This window comes from Mesocricetus auratus, unplaced genomic scaffold, assembly GCF_017639785.1.
Source record: "Mesocricetus auratus isolate SY011 unplaced genomic scaffold, BCM_Maur_2.0 Super-Scaffold_15014, whole genome shotgun sequence".
NCBI classification, from domain to species: domain Eukaryota; kingdom Metazoa; phylum Chordata; class Mammalia; order Rodentia; family Cricetidae; genus Mesocricetus; species Mesocricetus auratus.
The window spans coordinates 15,217,959-15,224,693 of NW_024429186.1; the positions used below are offsets into that span (position 1 = coordinate 15,217,959).

The window sequence follows — 6,735 nt, forward strand, 5'->3', positions numbered from 1 at the left end:
CGGGGATAGAGGTGAGACTGTGTGGACACATCCAGCAGGCCCTTCCCAAGGGAGGTCGTGTGGAGACTGCCCTCTCCACAGGATTTTGCTTGAGTATGATTTCTCCAGGAAACCTTTCCAGCCTGCTCAGACGACTGAGGCTCCCTGGATACTGCTGTTACCAGCCTGTATCTCATGGATGAGAACTGACTCTAACACACTTGTGACAGGGGTAGGCTAGAGCCAAGGAAACCCACCCACAAATCACCTGATTCCTCAGTCATGAGGCCTAGCTTCTGCTTTTCTCACTCTATCCTGATGTCCTATCATACTGGATTCCTTCCCTGGACACTCCTCTGTCACAGAGACCCTCACATCATAATCACCGCTGGCCTTTCTGTAACCACCAACCATCACCCCACTCATCATAATTGCCTCAACCCTGTACTATCTCTGACTCTGAGAATATCTGGTCCTACCTAGAGACCCCAGGCCTGGACCCCAGCACAGACTCGGATATCTGAGGCTCTACTCTGCCCCCAGTTCCCAAAGTGAGCCCTTTAGAGCTGACGTCTAAGAACCCAAGCTCACCCAGCCTTGCCAGCCTGTTCTTTCCCCGTGGATTCCGAACGCCACTCTCCCTTCCTTTCAGTCATCACTGGCATGTGAGTCACTGCTACCAGGGCCTGGCTGAGCCTACCCACCTTCTGCTCTGGCATCCAACTCAAACCGCGTGACTGTGGAAGCTACCAGCCTCCCAGGTCTGGCATGCTGAAGGCTGCCATAGTGTGCTGGGTGGAGGCAGCCATGGCTGGGAGGTGAGGAGGGTATAGGGCGGTGATATGGTAATGTGTGTGCAAACACTCAGCTTTCTGGACTCCAGCCTTTTGCAGTCACTGCCCACAAGCAAGCGATTCCATCATCAGAGTTGTCCTGAAATGGTCATTAAAATTCTACATGACAAGGATCACGACAAAAACAAGCAGCCAGCTCAGTGGCCATGGGGTGTTTCAGTCCAAGCCTGCAACTCCAGCACTCTAGGCATCAGAGGTTGAGGTTATCCTGGTCATTCTTGTCTGTAGGCTATCATGGGCTAGCTGAGAACATGCCTCCATATCAGTCCCCTACTTTGAAGGTCACAGAGCCGGGCAGAGAATTACTGGTTTCCTTCCGTCTTTGTTGTAGAGGACACCTCTGATGTGAAGGTACAACAGTGACCTAGATTCTGCCGGGACTTAGATGGCATGCCGGCTGAAAACACACACTTTCAAGGGAGTCTTCAGATACCTACAGATGGGTTGCAAACATGACGCACAAGGGTTGGCTTCCGTCTTCCTGTTGCCTGCCCCCTTTGCTCTCTGACTTCAAGTTGCTTCTGCACGCACCCATGCCGGCTGTTTAAATAGTTTTGCCGGAGATTGTCACACATGGTGAATATGGCCTCTTGTCCACTTGAGCTGTCCTGTGTGTCTCCATCACCCTTGTGCTCTCTCAGCGGCTAAGGCACCTATAGTCCCTCTGCCTCACCATTGGTCTCCTTGTGTAGACCTGGCTGGCCTAGAGCTCACTATGTAGATAAGGCTGGTGTTGAAGTGCTGGGAGATGGGATTAAAGTCTTGCATTACATACCCAGATGCTTTTCTTTTTAAAAAAAAGTTCTCCTGGGCTGGAGAGATGGCTCAGTGTTTAAGATCTTCTCTCTGAGTAATGGTCCTGGGTTCAGTTCCCAGCACCCACAATGGGCAGCTCATAACCACCTGTAACTCCCACTTCATGGAATCAGACGCCACCTTCTGGCCTCCAAAGGCATCTGCACACATGAAGACAGACATATACATAAATAAAAATAAACCAGTATTAAAAAAATCAAAATTCATCCTCAATGTGAATAAATGACTGCTCTTTCATAGCCATTATCTTCTGAAGACTTCCCCCAATTTCTTAAGTGAAGAAATCAAGGTCTTGAGTCACTAGCAGAAGAACACACATCTGGGACAGAGCAGTAGCAGAGCCTATGTGATTCCTGACTCCAGATGAAACTCTCTTCCCCCACCCCTCCCTTCCTCTGTCCTGCATTCTTCCTAAAACCAAAATCCCTCCTCCATGTCTCAAATCCCTGCCACCTTTGGTTTCCTTTCTGATGTAAGTCAGTTGCATCTTAGTTTTCAGGGAGTATAGTTTTTCTTCAAAAGTTTCCTCTACTTTGTCTCAGAGTCTCATGGCAGTCTGTCCCCTGCAGAATGACTGTCTAGTGCCAGCAAATAGAGTTATCTCTGGTCACATCTTCACAGGCAGAGGTGACCTACTTCTCAGTGACAGCTTGGTTTGCTTCTGCCTGTTACCATTGCCTCTGCAGGAGAAAATGTGGAGGAATGAAGTTTTCCTTCACCCCTGGGATGACTGCTTGTAGAGTTTTCCTTCCTTCCTTCTTTCTTTCTTCTTTTTTTGACTGGGGTGAGAGGGTGGAAGATTAAGATAGTGTGTGTGTGTGCACTCACTATGTAACCCAGGATAGCTTCAAATTCACAATCCTCCTGCCTCTGCCCCTCTGAGTGCTGGCTGGGGTCACAGGATGTACCACCACACCCTGCTCAAGAGTCCTCATTCCTGTACAGCTGCTGGCTCTGTCTTCAGGGTCCTTTAGGGGGTGCATAGAGCATTCCTGTGGGATGAGTGCCTCTGATGATTCCTCCTCTGGCCCGAGGCTCACAGAAATAAGCTTTTCCATCCATCTCTTCCTTGCAGCTCAAAAAATAGTCAGGGGTCATCTAGAAGATGGTCAGTGCTGCCTAATTATACACAGACCCCAAACTGGCTTCTTGCTGTTGCCATTGCTATTGCTAGACACAGCATACATCCCATTGATTGGATAGAATGTAATTGTCTCTCCACAGGACTACTGAACACACACACACAAAATTGTTGCAGGAGTATGTGGACAGGATGAAGTGTGTCACTTGGGTAAGTAGAGCTAGCTCACCCTCTCAATCTCATTGTTACTATAATAATTAATTATTATTGCTGTTACTGTGATCATTACTAATTATTTTTAATTTGCTTCCTTCAGATGGGCCATGGCCTTTGACAGGATTGCTAACTATTTGCTGGAGGGGACAAGGAAGGTACTTCAATTATATCGCCCATTAAATAAGTGGAAACGGTGAGACACTAGAGACGTGTGGTGGCCTGGGTGAGGCGGCTCAACACGATCGGCGAAGAGTCAACCGGCTCCGACTGCTGGCCACTCAGTGTCACAGGACAACCCGACCCCCACTGCTTGCCCTTCCAAAGGCCATGAGCACCATGGGTGTCCCCTTGCTGGGAATCTGGCCTAGCTCTGCTCTCCTGGCATTTTCTACCTGGCTCCTTCCCAGCCTTGCTCCCATGGAATTTACGGGTACATGGAATACCTTTTGAGGCCTCAGGGATCCTGTACTTCCTGTGGCTTTGACAAGGACTCTTCTTCCTGCAGTCGCCTTGCTCAGACTTCACACTGACGGGCAGGCACAACCTCCTCAAGAAAAACTCTTGGCTTGCCTAGGCGACCAAGGTATCGCCCCACTGGGGTGTCTGAGGGGTCTGACTGGACCTCAGGCATAGCAACAGTGCCTTTGTTTTCCCGAGTCTGTGATATCCCCGGGGAGGTGGCCTTGAGTTCCTTTGCTTCACCCTACACATGTCAGGTTGACCAACACATTAGATCCCTAATTCATACATCAGCTCTCATTCTGCCACTATGGAAGGAAGGGGGGACAAGAGGTCAGTAGAGGGGGATGATGGGTGGCCTCCTAAGAGGAAAGTGGACTACTGTTGGAATGGAGAGTGGAATGTGGCACTTTCTTGTAACCCCCTGCAGGCTGTACACCCACCAGGATGAGGCTGTAGATGGGACTGGTGCCTGGGGCTTTATAGGCAGTGTGAGGACACTCGGGATTTTTTTCAACGTCTCCCAAACGTTCTCCTCTAAGACTTAAAAAGGATTTTATTTATTTTATTTATGTATAGGAGCTATTTGCCTGTCTGTGTACCATATACCTGTTGACCAGAGTCCAGAAGAGTCCAGAGTTCCCTGGAATGGAAATTCTTGGCAAGTGTGAGCCATTATGTTTGTGCTGGGAATCAAGCTCAGGTCCTCTGCAAGATGAGCAAGTTCTATGAGCCACAGAGCCATGTCTCCATCCTGCCCCCACATTTAATTGTTGAATTTTATATTCTGGAAATCATAGAAGAGTGAATTCTCCTCAGTAGCTGTGCAATAGGTAAAAATATTCAACAGATATCTCTCTAAGTAACCTCAGTCTTCCAATCTGTATAAGGAAGTAATAGCCCCATCCTCATGGAGTGCTAAGAAGTGTGTGTGTGTGTGTGTGTGTGTGTGTGTGTGTGTGTGTATGTATATGTATGTGGGGATGTATGAGTAATGTAAATCTGTGTGTGTCTGGTATTTGTATGTGTTGTGTATGTGTGTGTATGATGTGTATGTGTGTAAATGTATGTGTATATGTATATGTGTGTATGTGCATTTATGTAGAAGAATGTGTGTGTGAATGTGGGGGGATGTGTGTGTGTGTGTGTGTGTGTGTGTGTTCATAATGCTGAACTCCAACTGGTGGTCTTACCTCAAAGTGTAGTGAAATATTAAATTAGTGATATTTTATTTCAGTTTGAACTTTTCTTCCATATTATGATTTCCAAGAATTCTGATCTTACACCCTCTGCTTTTCTCTCATCCTAGAATCTTGTCCTGGCTAGCATGCCAGGTAACACAGGCTTGGGTTGTATTATCCTAAGTGAAAATGACTGACATCAAGACTTCCAAGAGATGGGCTACGCAGGCAAATTAATGCAGCTCCGTGTTACCCAATATCAAGATGGGTAAACCAGGGCAAGGCATAGTTTCCTCAGCCACATGACACGTATGGTCTTCAGTCCCTGGGTCCTAGAATTCAGGCTCAGGATCTCCCAGATCCTGGACTGGGGCCAGCTGAGCTGCAGACTCTCAGCCTACACCTCAGAGGTGGGGCTAGGGTGAGGCAGAGATCTGTGTAAACATCCACTCTTGTCCCCAGAAAGGAATCTAGGGTGGGTGATTTGTCTCAAAAACATCACGGGGATGGAACCACAGATCTGGGCTGGTTCCTGGACAGCAAGATCTCACCTTTGTCTGTGAGGCTCACGGAGTACCAAGTACTTGGACTCTGCATGCCAGGTCCCTTTAATGGCTCTGCAGAGCCCCTGAATGAACCTAGCATAGAGTTCCATTCGCTAGGTGGATGGAAGAGAGCTTGGTCTGGGCTTCTCTGAAGAGTGAGGAACTCCGGGCCTTGTTGCTAAGCAGAAGTAGTTCCCACTGGGCCACCCAGTCACACTGACCATGGGAAGGAAGGGCATAGGCAGGCTGGGCAAGAAGTTAAAGTACTGGAGAACTTCCTAGAAATTAGAAGCCATTGGACAAGAGTAGAAAGGAAAATGTAAGAAGTGGGGAGCAGTGTGGGCTGTGGAGAAGTTGAGAAAGAGGAACTGAGGTAAAGGGGGGCCTGGGGTTCATGGCAAGTGTGTGTGTGTGTGTGTGTGTGTGTGTGTGTGTGTGTGTGTGTGTGTGTGTCTGGCTGGCTGGCTGTTGGTCTGTCATTACGGTCATCTATCCATCCATCTGTCTGTCAGTAGGTTGGTCTGATTGCCTTAAGAGAGTGAACCAAGGACTTAGGCAATCACGTAGACATCTATCATGTGTCCTGCCCATGCCTAGCTCTAGGGCTCAGTCTGGGCAGGAGTCACCTAGGTCAGAGCTGGTCCCCAAAATACTGTGGCCTCACCTGCTCTTCATGGTCCTTCAGAGTCCGTGAGGCAGCAATGGCTTCAGAAGCAGCCCCGCGTCAGATGAAGACCTGGCATCAGCTGAGGACCTGGGTGTAGGAAGCCTGGGTTCTCCTTGGAAAATGGGTCTTCAGCACAGAACTCACACCGAAGGTGAAAGCAGAGTGTGAACTCTGCACATGTGCATCAGCAGGCATGCCTACTGATAAAGCGCGGGAGGCTCTCCTGCTCCACAGAGGCGGGAAGAAGGACAATAGGAGAACAAGAAGGGTAGGATTTCCAGAGAGTTTGCCTCATTCTTCCCCGCCCGCCTGTGTGGACCCCGGAGGGTCTCCTCACTGATGCACCAGGCCTGGCGGGACTGAGAACACAAGCATCCTGTCTTGAGTTCCCCTTTCAGGTGGTCACTTGCTGCTTCTCATGCTTGCTGCAGTGCGTTGGAAACACCACAGAAGCCTGGTCCACCCGCCTTCTCCACAGTGTCTGGCCCGTGTCACATCCTCAGGGAGTTCGCTCCCACTCTTACATCACAAAAAGACTCCCCCCTCCTCTTTTTAGATGGATCTGTTTGAAATCCATTGAATGTGACCTTTTGTGTTTTTGTGTTTGTTTGTTTGGTTTTGGTACAGTTAGGGGTCAAGCTCGGGGTCTCACACCATGTTGGCAAGTACTCTATCACTGAACTATAGGCTCACTCCTCACAGGTGGCATCTAAGCCACTAGTCTACCTGTAAATCACAAGCCTGACCCAATGAGATTTTGTTCATGTATACAGACTACTTCTTACTTTAAAAATTATATTTTACTCCCATTTTAGTTACTAACATATTTTAGTTTAGAAAGACTTTTCAACCCCTTTGCTAAAACTTTGGGATAATCCAGGCTCTTATTGGGTGTTGCTTTTTGAAAAAATATTTTTAATTATGTGTATGTGTTCAC

At 48.3% G+C, this 6,735-nt stretch overlaps 1 long non-coding RNA gene across 3 annotated transcripts; it reads left to right on the forward strand.

Annotated features, from left to right (window-relative positions):
• The first annotated feature begins 426 nt into the window (after positions 1 to 426).
• On the forward strand, positions 427 to 4,249 carry LOC121139456. Of its 3 annotated transcripts, none has more exons than XR_005876410.1 (4): positions 427 to 797; positions 2,874 to 2,940; positions 3,047 to 3,529; positions 3,985 to 4,249. It is a non-coding gene; the product is annotated as an uncharacterized LOC121139456 (long non-coding RNA). The 3 variants fall into 3 exon arrangements; XR_005876411.1 differs by having other exon boundaries at positions 427 to 740; XR_005876412.1 differs by having other exon boundaries at positions 427 to 644.
• The last annotated feature ends 2,486 nt before the right edge of the window (positions 4,250 to 6,735 follow it).